The 18,712-nt window shown below is 32.9% G+C and overlaps 1 protein-coding gene across 7 annotated transcripts in view; it reads left to right on the top strand.

Moving 5' to 3' along the window:
• CTNND2 (catenin delta 2) overlaps window positions 1-18,712 on the top strand; it is a 1,100,293-nt gene that overhangs the window by 400,246 nt on the left and 681,335 nt on the right. The window contains exon 1 of one of the 7 annotated variants that reach the window (XM_031952682.1): window positions 557-840. The exons of the other annotated variants lie outside the window; for them this stretch is intronic. The gene's annotated coding sequence lies outside the window, so the exon portion shown is untranslated. Of the gene's footprint in view, window positions 1-556; window positions 841-18,712 lie in introns of those variants that run through there. 7 annotated transcript variants of the gene reach the window in all.

Genomic DNA, 18,712 nt, shown 5'->3' with positions numbered 1-18,712 from the left:
TTGAGGTACTAATTATACAATTTGAGCTCTAATTTGTCACTGACTGCATGCATCACCTTTTAGGTCTGTGAAATTACAATTTTCTTTTTTTTAAAAAGAATCAACTTTGATTTAAACTTAAATTTGTCTACCAGACCTTCATCTTTGAAATGAAAATAAAAATGTCTTTAAATGTGAACTCCAAAGGATTTTAAATCTATTTTCTACCTCTGAAATATGGGGTAACAATGCCAAAAGTCAGGGTGGAATTATTTTATGGTACTCTGGGAAATTTTATGTTGAGATACTCATAGCTTTAGGGGCAGATACAAATTAAAGGAAAAGGAATGGGAGATTAGAAAACTGTAGAATTTGCCTGGCTGACTAGTGGGAGGGTCCTTTTGTGATGAAATGTTGCATAAATAATGCCAATGGGGGTCTAAATTCACTGTTGCCATGGAGACCTTTGTGCCTGACTGAATTCTATTCTTTTCTGTTTTAAGGCTGCAACCACTAGGCTAGTGGTATCTCTAATGAATATTGCTTTCTTTTTTTCCTTTAAATCAAAATGATTCCATGCTGAAACCAGAGTATGAGGATTTGGCATCTTGACTTTTCCCCGCCGCCCTGTCCCCTTAAGGATATTCCATTGCTTTCTCTTGTAAAAAATCATCTTAAGTTTCTTTTTCTGTTTGGTAAAGGGAGAGGGGAGGGAGCTGGAAGTGACTGCAACTGCTTGCATTACTGCTTTGGAAAGGAGGGAAAACTAACCTTGCAGCTTTGCTGATTAGTCGTCCGGTTTGCCTAGACTACATTTGGGAAGTGTTTAAGGACCATTTATTTGCAAACGGTGCAACAAAGGTAAAAAAAAAAAAATAAAACGAAAATTAAATGTCTATTTTTAAATGCTTTTAAATGTATAAGATTTGTGGGGTATTATAATTTGGGCTAGTCTTTTTTACTTTAAGGAAATAATTTTGAGTAAACTATAGTTAAAAACTTAGTTCAAAGGGGTTCTTTTTACAATTCACCCTAGTTAGTTTTTTCAAAACTTGAAATGTTAAAAGCTCTATGTGTGTGTGTACATAGATGATAAAAATAAGTAGATCAATTTTAACAACTTTTGAGTTATAAATAAATGGTGAAATAACAAAATCACAAGCTTTGAAATTAGCCTTTAAACAGTTTTATTTTGAACAAAAGTCTTGATAGTTTACAATCCAATCTTGATGCAAAACTTGAAAAGAAAATTTTATTATAAAATTATGTTTTTGTTCATTTTGCTAGTCTAGTACCAATTCAGTAAACCGACAGAAAAAAAAATAAAAAGCTCTTTCTAGTTCAAATAAATAGAACAATCACTATATTATCTTAGAAGTGCAAAATGTCTTTTCAATGCAATATTTTGGATTGTAAACTCATTGTTTTGGATTGGTTTCCCTGCCGAAACACTTTTCATTGCCATTGGATATCATTGTATGTCAGCACAGTAATTGTATGTTTTTGTGACTACTGATTGTTCAGGTGAGAATGAGAAATTCAGATCATATAATTATGGAAAACCCTTAAAATACAAGGTTTTCAACTAGACTTTATTTACATAATGCAACTCATTCAACCAATAGCAAAAAATGTTAGTTGAAAGAATATATTTTAACCTCATAAATTTCATGGAGATTGCCATAGTAATCACAAAATTTACTTTTGGTACATTGATTGTCTCATAATTGTAAAAACTTTTCTTTGTGAAATTTATTTTTAGATCATTACAATTTTAAGTTATCCATATTTAGTGTAGTATTGTGAGTAAAATAAATGAAACTTCTCTACAACTATGTGGGAGGTAATTTCAAAAGTTAGGGGAATTTTCAATGGATCAGATCATTAATAGCAAAACAGAGAAATCAGTGTTTGGTAGAAAATAACTTTTAATGTATAGGATGATAACTAAACAATATTAGCCAAGTAGTTAAATGTTATTTGAAAAGTGAGCATCTTTATGAGATTTATTTAGATATTACACAAAGTGTCTTCAGTATAAATGAATCATACTGTCTTTTAGGAAATATAAAAGGATCTTCCCAGAATCATAAATATTAATATTGTATATATTTCAATTAACAATCAAATTTTATGTGTTCCATAACCCCCTCCCCCCCCAAAATGAAGTAATCATCCATTGGAGTCATCAGAAAATTCAAATTAAATCTGATTTCTATTACATACATATATGTACCCTTAGGTAGATCATATAATTTCCCTTAGCCTCAGTTTCCTCAATTGTAAAATGAAGGGATTGTGCAAGATGAGCAATTAGAGCCTTCCTGTTACTAAGGCCTTTGATCATATGGTAATTTGTCACCACAGTAACATAGTTTGTCATCAAAGGTGAATTGATATTGAATTAGTTTTTGACATTTTCTTTAAATATTTATCACACAGATATTTCTATTCATGTAAAATAAATTAGTAAAACATGATTAAGCATATTATCATAACCCTTATACATGTCTAGAAGTGGAAACTTTGCTAGTCAGTTTCAATTTATATATTCTATGATAAAACTAAACTGGCTTTTTTTTGCTTTTTATATGCCACAAACCATTTCCTACTGCCAAGCCTCTGCACATGCTGTCCCTCTTGCCTGGAATGCTTTCTCTCCCTTTAATCCTTGGGATTTCTAACTCTTCTCAAGAAAAGCAATTGCCATTTCTTTCAAGAGGCTGCTAATAATTCTCCTCTTTATTAGTATTTCCCTTAGCATCCCCCCCCAAAAAAAAATTAAAAAGTGGCATTTACTTTGTATTTACTGATCAGGGCATGTGCTATTTTCTCCAGTAGATTATAAGGTCACTGAAAGTATGGACATTAATTTTAAAAAGACCTGTGATTTCATTAATATAGGGAATTTCAGATGAGGAATCTACTTTTATTAATGCAAATCATCACCTGCAGTTTATAGCCTCAGAGAGTTGCCTGGGCACTGAGAGTAAAATGATGACCTCTGGTTGTTCCACAGCCAGGCCAAATCATTGGCATAACTTGCACGCATAACACCCTGTCTCAGAAGCCAATTCTCCATTTACTACTAGTGATACAATACTCAAATGGAAATAATTCTCTATTGGCCTCATATTCATTTAGTAGACAGAGGCAGTGGGGTGACTTGGTGGATAGAGTATTAAGTCTGGTACCAGAAACTTGACTTCATATCTGAATTCTGACACTGGTTAAGTCCTGAGTCTAGGCAAGTCGCTAAATCTCTGCTTGCCTTATCCCACTGGAGAAAAAAATGGCAAAACCCTGTAACATCTTTTCCAGGAAAACCTCATAAACATCACTGCTATACTAGAGGCTGTGGGATCACAAAAAGTTGGATACAACTGAACAACAGAAAAATCAGTGTTACATTTGTATTATTTTTTAAACATTTATTAATTATTTTTTCTTTCAGTTAAGCTGCCATAGATTGAATTTGACACTTTTACTTACTATGTTCCTTTGCCCATTTCATTATTATTTTAGTAACCCTAGACAGGGGTGTCCTGAAACCATTTCTACCTGATTGTTAAATTTTCAATGTGATCATAAGAAATCAGTAAATGACACAAATTTGGGATTTATTTGTGTTTTTGTTGTCTAGATTTAAGAAAATGATGAGGAAAAATGTTAATACTGCAGATTAAATTTAAAAGCATATCATGTTTTTCAGAGTATTTATTAAATATAAACAGAAGTGCCTGGTATGTGTTAGAGTGGCAAGGGTCCTCAAACTACGGTCTGCGGGCCAGATGCAGCAGCTGAGGACATTTATTCCCCTCACCCAGGGCTATGAAGTTTCTTTATTTAAAGACCCACAAAACAAAGTTTTTGTTTTTACTAGTCTGGCCCTCCAACTATCTGAGGGACAGTGAACTGGGCCCCTATTTAAAAAGTTTGAGGACCCCTGTGTTAGACCCTCTAGTAACTGCTTTGTATTGAATTGAATTGAATAGAATTTTTTTCTAGGTGATAGAGTAACTCTAAAGTTGTAGACAGTAGCCTTTACTGAGTTAGTAATGTTCTCTGAAACATTATAGAAGAATCCTACAGAGTGGTATAGTGAAAACAGAAGGGGATTAGAGAGACCCTAATAATATAATCAGTTCTGTCACTAACTCACTAGTGACCTTAGAACTTATGAATGGCTTAATAAAGTTGAATTTTTAAGAGAACATTGAGGGATTGACTCAGGTTAGGTAGATTCTCTCTAAAGTAACTTCTTAATTTAAATGTCTATGCTTTAACAACAAATTCTCTAAAATAATATTCTCTAAAAGTATCTGTGTGTCCAGTAGTATCTTCAAAACATTAATTAAAGAAATTGATAGAATTTTCATGGTTAACAACAGTGACTTCTAATTTCAGAATTGCTAATAAGAAAAGAAAAAACTGATTTTAATGAATGAATTTTGTTACCTTTAAGCAGAGGAGATCTGTTTGGGTCAAACCTACTCAAATTGAGAAATTCTCAAAAGGCAAAAAATTACCAAAAACAAAACAACTAACCACATTAAGTAGCTCTCTCTAGGGTATCCTTTACACATGAAGCTATGAGAGATGAACAATAAACATGTATATGTTTTTCTTTTCTGAATTAATGTGCTTATATCCTATCTATTTCATTTTATATAGAATATAACTTATCAAAAGCACAGAGAAGGGATTTTCATAATAATAAACCATATAAACTCTTGGTGCAATAATATTTCACTCTAGGTGATAAAAATTCTAGCTAATTATGTGGTATCCTTTTCAAATTTTTATTAAATATGAATACTTATACATGCATATATGTATTATGTATGTGTGTATACACAAACACACACACACATATGAAGTGACATTACTTTGGGAAGAACTTTTAGTGATATCCACAAATTTCAGCCTTATTTTTTTTCTGAAGAAGCACAAAATTGTTGCTAGCACATCTGGTTGTTTTACTCTAAGATGAATAGGTTGCCCCATAAATTATTCATTGTATAAGCACATGGCGACAATTTTTCAAATATTGTGCTTTATTTGAATGTAATTGTTCATCTAACCAGAGTAATCCCACACATGATTATTTATTGCATAACCTCTACATTAATCATACTTTCCTTCTTCATGAATCTCATCTGCTTCAGTTCATTTTAAGCCCTTATGCTCTTATGAACTAACTCTAGGAATTTTCATCAGCTTTAATACAGTTTATGTAGAAGATTCACCATTGAAATGTTAAATGAAATTAAATTTAGTTACAGAGAGTAAGAGTAAACTACCAGCATTATTATGGAGAATTTCTGCAATATATTAAAAATATAAACAGGAGGTGGAAGGAGACTTTTAGTTTATCTTGAGATTGTTAGAATATATAATTATGGTTAAATTGTGAGTTATTTTTTCTGTTCAACTACTGTGTGTGTGTGTGTGTGTGTGTGTGTGTGTGTGTGAATACTATGGTTTCTTACTGAATAGAAACCCAGAGATGTTATTCTAGTGTCATATTTATGAGTCACAGTGGGTCAGTCACAATAAGCCAAACCTTTCCTATGGACATCACTTAGATAAAACTATTTTTTTTCAGCCTGAAACATAGTTCTTTAGCTATTTAAATAGCCTGATTCTCATGTGTACATAATAAAATATTAAGCTAGAATTTCTTTATGGATCATGATTTTTAGAAAACCAAAACATTAATAATCCAGACTTTGTTATATTTACCATTGAATCTCATTGATGGCATCTTAATTCAACCTACTGTCAATTCTCACTCAGGCTAATCTCATTCTGAATTGAACTTTTAAAAAACTTTTAAATAAATCTAGGAAGCTGAAGATAACTAAAACAACTATAGACAACAATTTTTCTATATTGCCTTTCAAATATATATCTCTACTTTTCACCCATATTTTCCTAAATGCTAACAACTTGATTGGGTGTGCTGATAAAAGACAATGGAGTGATCTTTCAATTGCTTTTATTCTTGATCCTGCTTTTTATACAGGTCTACAGAGGTGTGATCTTATGGGAGCTTATGGAATAAAATGCTTGGAAGCATGGGAATTATTAAGCTGTGATAGAGACATAAAAGTCTTTTATATGAGAAAAAATGTATACTATGCACTTCTCGTGTGTGAATGAATGGATCATTACTTCTATCACATCTACACCTAATTTCTTCTTAATTCTTCCTCCATTATCAATCCATGGTATTCAAATTGTTATCTCAAACATTCTTATTTCTCTTCAGATTTCCCATTCTGTTCCTTTATCCTACTGTCTCAACTATGGACCTAGATGTTTTTGGGGAAGGGAGAGAAATTAAGTCATAAGTTGAAAGCTCACTCATCTCTCCTTGTTATTTCAAATCCCTCTGATATTATTTTCTAATATCTCCTCCTTCACTTCAGTCTTTAATGAACAGGTAGGGCAGATAGGTGGTACAGTGGAATGCTGAGTCTAGAATCAGGAAGACTTATATTCATGAATTCAGATCTAGACTTGAACACTTTTGAGCTTTGTGACCTTGGCCAAGTCATCCATTTTCCTCAGTTCCTCATCTGTAAAATGAGCTGGAGATGGAAATGGCAAAACACTCCAGTATCTTTGCCAAGAAAATCTCAGAAGATATAAAGAGTCAGACACCACTGAAAAATGACTAAGCAATAAAAAGCAGCTCATTTCTTTTCCAGGACCAAGCCTTCTATATTCATTCTTTATCCTATCCTCTTTCATATGTTCCATCAGATTGCTCTCATCTCTACTACCTAACTTTCTATCTGCCTATCTACTGTTACCTTACCTTTTTCTCATAAACAAGCATAATCAATAAGTTTTCTCCATTCTCAAAAATTCCCTTACATATTTTCTTTGTCAATAGATATCCACCTCTATTTCTCCTTGCTGGCTGCTGAACTCCTTAAAAATTCATCTATGTACTATACAACTTCCTCTCATTTCACTATTTTCTAAATCCATAGCAATCTAACATCTGATTATCATCAATCTTTAGAAATTCATTGCTAAATCTAATGATCACTGACCTTCTTGACCTCTCTGTAGCATGGATAGATATTATTGATCATCTACTTCATACTACCCCTTCTCTGAGTTTTCTTAACACTATTCTTTTAATTCTCTTCCTATCTGGCTTCTATTTTTTCAGTCTTTTTAAAAATTAAATCTTCCTCCTTATTGTATGCCATAATTGGTAGAGCCCCCAAAATCCTAGTTTGGGTCCTCTCCTCTTTTCAGTTTATACTATTTTGATTGATGATCTCATCCTCTCCAATTAGTTCAATTCTTATGTTTATGCAAATAACCCCAGCTTTTTCCAGCGCTAGATTTTTTTTTTTCTGGATTGAAATTCCATATCTTCAATTATCTAATAGACACTTTAGTTTCATAGTCATTTCAAATTCATAATGTTTAAAAGAAAACTCATTTCTTCCTCCATCCCAAACCTCTCATTTTCTGAAATTTCTTCTTCACATCTGGCCTGACTATTGTAATTAATCAGTCAATAAGCATTTATTAAATGCCTACTATGTGTCAGACATTGTGCTAAGCACTGGAGAAAAGTGACAGAAGAACTACCCTCAAGAAGTTCATAATCCAGTGATGAGACTACAAGCAAATATATATTTATATCTATTGACAAACAAATTAGATACAGAATAAATAAGAAGTAATTTTAAAAATGAAAGTGCTAGAATTAAAAGGGGCTGGAAAAGGCATACTATAGAAGTTGAGATCTTAAACTTAAAGGAAGTCAAGGAAACTAAGAGGTATAGACTAATAAGGAGAACATTCCAAGCAGAAGAAATAGTCATAGAAAATGTTCAGATCCAGGAGATGAAGTATTTTATTCATGAACAGTAAAGCAACTGGTATCACTGAATCAAAGAGTACTTAACAGGAAGTAATCTTGGAAAGGTAAGAAGAGTACAAGGTTATAAAGGGGGCAATTAGGTGGCATAGCAGATAGAGCACTGGACTTAGAATCAGTAAGACTCATTTTCCTGAATTCAAATCTGGCCTCAGACATTTTTACTAGCTGTGTGACTCTGGAAAAGTCACTTAACCCTGTTTGCCCCAGTTTCTCATCTGTGAAATGATCTCAAGAAGGAAATAGCAAACTGCACCAGCGTCTTTGCCAAGAAAACCCCACACGGAGTCATGAAAAGTCAGATAGGACTGAAACAATGGAGCAACAAAAGTTATTAAAGGCTTTGAAAACCAAAGAGAGAATTTTCAATCCTGGAAGTGACAAGGAATCACTGAAATTTAATAATAGGGGTATGAGGATAGAAAGTGAGATGGACAAACTTGTGCTTTATAAAATCACTTTTATGGTTGAATTCAGGATGTGTTACAATGAGGAGAGACTAAAGCCAGGCACCAGGTTAATCTACCAGTAGACTGTTGCAAAAATCAAGGCCAGAGGTAAAGAGGGCTTGCACTAACTAGAGTGCAACAACAGATTTTTATTTGATCACTGTGCTTCAAATCTTCCCCTACTCCAATACATTGTTCTCTTAGCTGCCAAAGTGATTTTCATGAAGTGTAAGTCTGACCATGTTACAAAACTCACCCCCAACATTCTCAATAAATCTCTGTGACTCCTTATTGCTTTCATGATCACATAAAAGTCCAACCGACATTCACATTTCCTTTCAATCTGACCAATTGCTACTTTTCCAGTCTCCTCATACTTTATTTCTCTTGCTCTCTGGCCACACAATTTAAGTCTTTTTGCAGCTTCTCAAATGTGTTGCTATATCTCTTAGCATCATGTTGTTTTGTTTTGTTTTTAAATTCTGAATAGCATTTTATTTTTCCAATTACATGTAAAGATAATTCTCATTTCTATATGATTTTAAATTCCAAATTTTTACTTCCTCCTTCCCTTAGCTTCTCTTGCCCCAAGCTAGCAAGCAATCTGATTTAGGTTTTATATGTACAATTATTTTAGACATTTCCATGTTAGTCAGGTTGTGAAAGAAAAATCAGAATAAAAAGGAAAAACCATGAGAAGAAAACAAACCAAAAATGGAGAAAATAGAATGCTTTTATCAGAAGTTTCCATAATTCTGTCCATGAATGCAAATGACATTAGGAACATTATACATAGTAATTATGTTATGCTCAACTATGATTGACTTAGTTCTTCACAGCAATGTGGTGTTCTAAAACAATTTCAATAGATTTGGCATGGAAAATGCCATCTGTAAGAGAAAGAACTATGGAGATTGAGTATGGATTGAAGTAAAATATTTTCATCTTTTTTTGTTTGTTTATTTGCATTTTCTTTTATGTTTCCCCCTTTTGATCTGATTTTTCTTGTACAACATGACAGATATGGACCTCTGCTTTAACAGATTATACATGTATAGTCTGTATCAGATTGCTTGCTGTCTTGGGAAGGGAGAAGGTGAAAGAGAAAGGGATGGGAGGGAATTGGAACACAAAATCTTGAGGAAATGAATGTTGAAAACTATATATGTATTTGGAAAAATAAAGTACTATTGAAGGGAAAAAAGACTCAATTCAAACTCTACCTTTTTAAGGAGACCCTTGTTCTCTTAACCACCTGCTGTAAGGTTATCTTTCTCCTACTCTCTAAATAGTTATAAGCTCCTATTTATTTATATATTATCTCCCTCATAATTCAATCTCCTTAAGTACAGAATCTGTTTTTATGTTTGTTCCCTTAAAAAATCCAATATGTGGTATGTAAGTATCTAATAAATACTTATTGATTAATTGATGAGGAAACTGAATTGATTAATGAAAAAACTTGTATTAAGCATTTACAAAGTAAGAAGCACTATATGCATCAAAGAATGGTACTACATACTGGACAAGCAAATGAATAGTGCAGACAGTTTTTGTTCTCAAGGAACTAATACATAAGAGAATTCAATTACAAACCAGATGGGAATGTCACCTAAGGTACAGCAGCTCATCAGATGGTATTTTATTTATTTTCATTGATAAAATCATATTTGATTGTGGTTTTGAACTGTTAGATAGTGTCATGCACTTTGACTCCAGAACTTTCTTTTCTGGGTTCACTAGAGGTGGGGTTACTTAGAAGATAGGGCCTGCAGAACCTCCAGAAGCAGTTGTCTTACCACGTTTCCAACAGGGGTTTCCCCTGGAATAATGTCTGTGGAGGCTGAACTGGAAACAAGACTAGTGATCTGAGGTTTGGGGGTTCATGGTACTTTCTGGGACATAGCCATCAGGGTCTGGAAGGAAATGGTAAACAAAGTTATGCCTATGGTTTGACTTGCCTGGCACACGTTAGTTCTGAGTTTTCCTCAGTGTGCCAGGCCCATTCAACAAGGCTGACTTGCCTAGTCTGTAGGTAGTATCCACCCTGCATTTAGTGAGGATAGCAGGGCCCTTCTATAAAGTTGTTACTTTATATTATTGCTTATGGATTTGGGCCTGATGTAGGATCAGAACTGGGGTTTGATGGGTAGGACAGTTCCATTTTCAGGTCTGTTAGACTTACCAGCAGTTGTTTAATGGTTGATTTTGGTGGTAGCTAGAAAGGTAGATCCCTTCTTAATAGGGCATGATGCTCCACTCCATGGCAAATATAGAAGCTGGGCCAATGATTTGGGATGCATTACTGCTCCTACAGTTTGGGGTTGTGGTACTTGCTTATTTCCTTTAGAGCAGTGGTCCTCAAACTTTTGTTCTCATTATCTTTATCCTAGTAAAAATGATTGAGGATCTGTCCAAAAAGTTTTTGTTTATGTGGTTTATAGTTATAGATATTGATCACATTAAAAATAAAAATTAATTATGAATTTGTAGACTCTCTGAAAGGATTTCAGAGATTCCCAGAATGCTCCAGGCCAGACTTTGAGAACCCCTGCTTTAGAGGTTTGAAAAAGGTCATGATTCTTAGAATATGTGGATTATGATTTTATCTACTTAGCATTTTTATAATATATGCTTCCTCATCCCTCTTTCTCGTGGATGTCTTGCTTCTTTACCAAAGTTCTAGAGCAAGTTACAAGGTGATGTCAAAAAAAGTTGCTACAAACCAGATTTCCTGAGTTCCAGCTCTGTATCTGTGACTCTATATTGTACTGACTTTATTCCTTGAAAGCCCCACTTCAAGAGTCTTCTAAATAGCTTATCTTATTTAATTATCTAATTCATTTGTCATGTAAGACTCCAGGAATTATGTACTTTCTAATTTGCTCTAATGAGCATATCATTTGAATTTTTTGCCTAGTACTTCTTTATACTACTTTATAAGAGAAAAGCAAAACAGATAATTTGTAATTGGTCAAATTGACAAAAAATGTTTTCAATCCAGTTTTCTCAAAGTTTGCATATAAATCTTTAAAAAGCCCCACACTTTGAAGGGAACATAAGTGGAAAAAGAGAAATTCTGAAATTTCACCATCTTACTCCAGTGGTACAGTGCCCCAAAATGCTTTAATATCTCAAAGCTTTCAGATGGTAGACTGCTTTTGTGTAAAAATAATGCCAATGTCATAGTATCCTCAAATCCATTATATGTTCTCTGATTTAATTAGACTGTGTTGCAAATTGAACTGATTTATAAATAACATAATAATACATATAAGATTAGTAAATATTAGATATAGTAGACACAGCTCTTATGTTGGCATTTTTAAAAGAAATGAACAAATGACTCTTGCTTTCTAATGAAATATGAGATTATTAGAAAATGAAGTTATGCTTTGACTAAGAACTAAGTCTACCTGGCTGAGTTTTCTTTCTGGGAAAATTGTTACCATGTTGCCATATACACTTATCTCTTTTTTGATAAGGAACAAGAAATCATACTAGGATATTCATGCACATTTGTCTTTTTCTGGAATGTTATATTAATACTCCTTAAAATAGTTAATAACATACTTTGTGCTAAAATAACTCACCAACTTGTAAACACTGACTACATTTTCTTTAGGAATTTGAGCAACATTTTGAAAAATAAAGAAGGCAGACCCTTAAAACTTACTAATGGATCTGTGATTTTGATTTCTATGTAACTAGTTCTATCTTTAAAAGCAGTTATATATTAGCAAGCATGTAATCACCACTAGTCATTACAAGAAGTATCTGAGAAAAATGTATTTCTAGATCAATACAAATCTATAGTTGCTGCAAATTAGTAGTGATCGTGATGGGAAAATGACAGTTAAAAAAAAAAACAACACCTTAATATTGACATTTAAATTTGATATCACCATAGCAAATAATCAGTATTTCCAAGATATATGGGATGAAAATATTTCAAAATGTAGAGATTAAGCAAAAAAAAAAAAAATTCAGATTCATGTGGGAAGAGAATGGTCCATATAATCTCTATTATCCTGTCTGCTATGGTAATTATTCTGAGCATGCTTGCTGTGAGGCTAGAGAAGACACACTTATAACAGTGTGTTCACTGTTCAAATACAAAAATAAGTTCTATTCAAATACAAAATAAGTTATTTTATCTGCATACATGACAATCCATGCAGGATTTAAAATAATATCAAGATAGCAAGTTGGTCTAGGACCATTTCTATCTAAACCCCATTAAATAATTTGTGAAAATAAGGTTTTGTAAAGGTGAATATTGAAAACTATCTTTTCCTGTATTTGGAAAAACTATTAAAATGTGAAAAAATAACTTGTGAAAAGTGATATAGTAATATCGATCACCACTACTAATAATTACCATCTATAACACTAGAAGATGAACTTACATCTGAATGCTTTATTCAACAACAACAAAAAAATTTTATCCACCTGTGCAATAGGCTAGTGAACATTAAGCATAAAAATAAAAGCAAGATAGCAGTTGGTTCAAACTCCACCAAACAAGCACCAAATAAAATAATGATATTGATGCTGATAATCAGCAAATACTGATGATAATGTTGCAGTTGGTTCAAACTCCAACAAACAAGCACCAAATAAAATAATGATGTTAATGCTGATAATCAGCAAATCAGTAAAGGTATATTCGAATACGTTTATTAAGTTACCCAAAAAATAGTGATTTTTATCCACTTGCTCAATAGTCAATAAAAGATCACATGTAAAAGAAAAATAGCAAGATTTGGCCCAGTACTACTTGAGCACCACCCCAAAAAAGGAGAAAATAATGAAATGAGTTCCTATAACCTTTAAAAATATATATTTTAATTTATGGAATAAAACAAGCATTTCCATAACATAGCACAGTGAAAAGGTGATTGCTTATGAAACTGTAACTCTACTATGGGCAACTTTCTATTTCTTTCAAATATATAACAAAATTATCATGTAAGTTTATTTTTTCCTTCCTCTCCATCCTACAGATTCCTATTAGTAGACACAAAAAGGGGTGTGTGTGTGTGTGTGTGTGCATGCGTGTGTGTGTATGTGTGTAAAATTATTCTATGAATACTTCTGTTTATCATTTCTTTCTCTGGATGTATATATTGCTTTTCTTCATATGTCCTTTAATTTATTTGGGAACTTATAATAGTCAGAATAGCTTGTTCAAAGTAATTCTTAAAAAACATACTGCTGTTACTGGATACAACATTCTCTTAGTTCTGCTCATTTTGTTCTTCATTATTTTATGCAAATCTTTCCTTGTTTTTCCAAAATCATTGAGCTTATCAATTCTTATAGCACAGTAAAATTCTTTCACAAAAAATCTTTCACAATAACTTGTTTATGAATTCCCCAATAAATGGGCATCCCTGCAATTTCCAGTTCTTTACCTTTTGAAGTTGGGAAACTATTTGATCTATTGTATTTGATCCTCACAACTGACACTCTGAATTAATATAAGTGCTATCCCTTTACTACAATTAGGAAACTGGCTAAAACCATTTATCTGATGGTTAAAATGCTAGTAGTAAATGCCATAAATAGGATTTAAATTCAGTTCTCCACTGAATCACTCAGAATTCATGACATTATTAATAGCAAGATTTTTAAATGGATTGCATTTGCACATGCGCACACATACAGAAAGAAAAAAAAGAGAGGCAGAGACAGAGGGAGAGACAGAGACAAAGAAAGAGAGTTTTCATGACATAGAGTCAGCCTAGAGAGATAGTGGAGTGCCAAATGCTTAATTTTCCATTTTCTCCATGACTTTATATGAAAACATGTAAGAAATAAATTGCAAACCTTTCTGAAGAGGTAAAAGTGTGACCTTATTAAAGTTAGTCTTCAAAACAGGCAATGGTGCCATAGAAATTTAAGGTATTTGAATATATGTAAAATAGAAATTCATTAATTTATTTGACTGTGAAACAAAATATGACCTTAAGTATTTTGAAAGCTGGAAATGTATTTTTTCATGCCTAAAGGTATCCAGCACAAATCCGTACACATAGCTATCCTAGAAGCTTGGGACAGTGCCCAAGCTTTAATCCAGGAGCAGATTTCTATCATAAAAGTCACAAAAGAGGAAATACCAAAAGAAAAGGAGAGAAAATGAACAAGAAACAAAAAAGAACTTTGACCCTAGAAAGCTACTATGGTGATAGGAAAGGCCGAAACTCAGACAAGGACAAAATGACTACAGAGGAAATCTCAAAAAGTGATATGAATTGGTCTTAAGGCCAAAGAGGCTTCTTGGAAGTGATCATAAAAAAATTTAAAAACAAGTTATAGATCTAGAAGAAAAAAAATGAGAAAAAAATGAGAGGTATGCAAGAGAGTCAACAGCTTGAAAAAGGAAGGCAATTCCTTTAAAAAATATATATATAATAAGCCAAAAAAAATCCACTAACGAAAATAACCCTTGGAAAATAGAATTAACCAAATGGAAAAAGATACAAAAGCTAACTGAAGAAAACAACATATTACAAATTACAATGGGGCAAATGGAAGCTAATGATGCTATGAGATCAAGAATCAGTCGAACAAAATAAAAAGAATGAAAAAATGAAAAAAAATGTAAAATACCTCATTGAAAAAATAGTTAATCTGGGAAATATATCCAGGAGAGACAGTTTATAAATTATTGGCTTCTTGAAGGTCATGATCAAAACAACCGCAAAAACAGAGCTGGATAACTCTCTTCAAAAGATCCTCAATGAAAACTACCCTGATATTCTAGAAACAGAGAGGAAAGTACTCATTGAAAGAATCAATCAATCACTTTCAAAAAGAAATCCCACAAGGAACATGATTGCAAAACTCCAGAACTATAATCTCAAGGAAAAAAGTACTGCAAGCCAGAAAAAAAAAATTGAGCAAGGAGCAACAGTCAAGATTACCCAGGATCTGGCAGCTTCTACAAAAAGGATCAGAGGGCTTGGAATACTATATTCTAGAAGGCAAAGGATCTGAGACTACAAACAAGAATTAACTACCTAATAAGAGTGAGCATCATTTTTCAGAGGAAGCAAAGGATCTTCAATGAAATAAGTCTTTCAATCATTTCTATTAAAAAAAAAAAAACTACAGAGAAAATTTAATCTTCAGACACAGGACTCAAGAGTAGTATAGAAAAGTAAACAGGGGAAAACATATATCATTTAAACTGTTTACATCTCTAGATGGGAAAATGATATCTATAACTCTTGAGAACTTCTCTACTATTGGGGCAGTTAGAGGGGACATACATGGATGGAGAGTGTGGTTGTGAACGGACTCTGATGTAATAATATCAAAGAAAGAGTCATTAAGGGATAGAAAAAGGACTGTTCTGGGAGAAAAGGAAAGGAGATGTATAATGGAACAAATTAGATCACATGAAGAGGCACAAATGACCTATTACAATAAAGGAAAAAGGGAAGAGAAGGGAATAAGAATTGTCTGAAGCTTGATCTCATCAGTTTTGGCTCAAAAAAGGAATAACAATCTTATAGAAATTTATCTTACCCTACAAAGAAGTAGGAGGAGAAAGAGAAAAGAAAAGGGAAGGGGCTAGATAAAAGGGAGACTAGAAGCACCAGAAGAAAGGGGTAAGAGAAGGGGGCTAGAAGATAGAGCAGGTAGTGGGTGGAACTGGGTTTTAAAAAATACTACTAAAGAAGGATAGGGTGGAAAGAAAGAACAAAAATATAAACAGGGGAAAAATAGGATGGAGGCAAATACAGAGTTGTAATCATAACTGTGAATGTGAATGGGATGAACTCTCCCATAAAGCAGAAGTGAATAGCAGAGTAGAATAAAAAAATAGAATCCTACAATATGCTGTTTACAGAAACACATTTGACACAGAAAGATACATACAGAATAAAGGTAAAAGGCTGCAGCATAATTTATTATGCTTCAGCTGAAAGAAAAAAAAGCAGGAGTAGCCATTGTAATCTCAGATAAAGCAAAAGTAAAATAGATCTAATTAAAAGAGATAAAGAAGGAAGGTATAGCTTGATAAAGGATACTATAATACAGAACTCAAATTCATAGAGAAGATATTAAGTGAGTTGCAGGAAGAAATAGTAAAATTATATTAGTGGGAGACCTCAAACTTCCCCTCACAGAATAAGACAAATTAAACTATAAAATAAGGAAAAAAGAATCTAAGGAGGTTAATAGAATCCTAGACAATCTTGATATGATATACCTCTGAAGAAAATTGAATAGTGACAGAAAGAAATACACCTCTTTCTCAGCAGTACATGACACCTTCAAATTTCAGGGCATAAAAATCTCACAATCAAAGGCAGAAATAAAAAATGCTTCTTTTTGATACCATGAACAATAAAAATTATATTCAGGGCCAGAAAAAGATAGACTAAAAACCAATTGGAAATTAAGTAATCTAATTCTAAATAATGAGTAGGTCAAAAAACAAATCACAGAAAAAATCCATAATTTCATCCAAGAGAATCACAATAATGAGACGACATACCACAACCTATGGAATACAACCAAAGCAGTTCTTATGGGATTTTTTTTCTCTAAATAGCTACAGGAATAAAATAAAGAGAAGACTAATGAACTGGGCATGCAATTAATAAGCAGTGCTACATAACTGGAGGAGTAAGAGATCTCCCTTGGTTAGAATAATCAGGTTAGAATAATGACTTTGCTTCATTGTTTCCTTCAAAACAGTGAGTGAGAACATCTGTGTCCTCCTCCATATACACATGTCCCCCATGCTGTTTTTTTCAGTAGACTAGTATTTCAGTCATTTGGTTCTTGTGGACTGCATTTCAAGTTCTTGAGTACTTGTTAGATGGGCTCTTCTTGTCCACTATTTAAGCCATGACTAGCTGTTGTTTTTCCCACTTGAATGGAAAAGGGAAATGGTTTGAAAAAAGCATTGACCTAAAATGTAGAAACATCTGCTGGATTCATGAGCAGCTTGCGGACCCAGCCTAGCTGCCTGAGAGCCTGTGCTGATCAATTCTGCCCCCTTCACCAGGTGTAACAGCAATTCCTAGAAATTACAGTACATGCTTTCAGGGGATACAAAGATAATTTGGCCATCCCAAAAAAGCATTAACAAAATAGTGAGGAAGTACAGACAGATGTTAACATTATTGGTGAACAGAAATGCATGTACTTGGATTCACTTTACCTGAGTTGAGCTTATGTGCAAGATCTTACAGTCTCATTTGACTAAGCAGTTATGGAATGTTAATTTGCTGGGGCATCTGTACCTGATATACTTTATGCTTGTCCAGTTAGTTCATGTAATCTTTAGCATCCTTTACAATTAGCTAAGAAGCTTTGGTTTTTCAACTTGGTTTCATTTAATTGAGATTTTAACAAGACTATAGTGTACCAAATTTTGGTATACAGTGAGCATATGGCTCTCAATTCTCTTTGATCAGTAATGAAACTAGGAATCTGATTTATACAACTAGGAAGACATTCATTCATACATATTAGATAAATTTAGAAGGATAATGATTATGGGAGTAGTTTATTAGGCACAGTTCATTCTGCCTAGACATGTATAAACTATCTCTGCTCTGGTGAATACCATCCTACAATCCTACAAAGGCTTGTTTGTTGGTATGCAAATATGGATGAATTTTTCCTTACTCTTTCTCCCACATTACACTGTACGCCTTTCATTCCCACCACAGGAACTTAAAGGACGAACAAACAAAAAACCTCACAGCTTGCAGATTTAAATGCAGTCTTTTATAAATTAGGTGTGGGTCATGCTGCAACTTAGAAGTTCATAAAAATGCATTAAATAAGAATACTTTTAAAATTTTGTTCCTTAGTTCATGATGGGAAAATAACATTTAAGTAAAACATTCCTAAATTTAGTGCTATATATAATTAGGAAGTTTGGCATCCAAGAGAGATATTTTCAAAAGTTAAATATATTACTATGTCAATTGAATTTTAATAAGTCATTTTAAATTGAAAAACTTACTTATACACTTTTAATATCTAAAAACTTAAAACTACAACAAACTTTTTGGCATACTCTATATATGCATAAGATAAATTATAATAAGGATGTATGACATAGAGGAATCAACCATTGTCCAAAAGGTGAAAGGCATACATTCTAGTAAAAATTCACATCTTAAGCAAGCAGCTAATTAAAATAACTTACTTTTCCTGGATTTCATTTGTAAAACAGGAAAATTAATATTTACTTTACCTACATAGTAAGACTGGTAGGAAGACATAATGAAATAATAACTATGGATATCCTTTGAAATAGGTTGGTATAGGTCTCCTTAATTATAATGACTCAATTATAGTAGTTTGAGGTTTATACATTGTTTTTCTTACAGTAACT

Source organism: Sarcophilus harrisii, chromosome 1 (assembly GCF_902635505.1).
Source record: "Sarcophilus harrisii chromosome 1, mSarHar1.11, whole genome shotgun sequence".
Classification (NCBI taxonomy): domain Eukaryota; kingdom Metazoa; phylum Chordata; class Mammalia; order Dasyuromorphia; family Dasyuridae; genus Sarcophilus; species Sarcophilus harrisii.
This window is presented reverse-complemented; position numbering and strand designations above follow the sequence as displayed.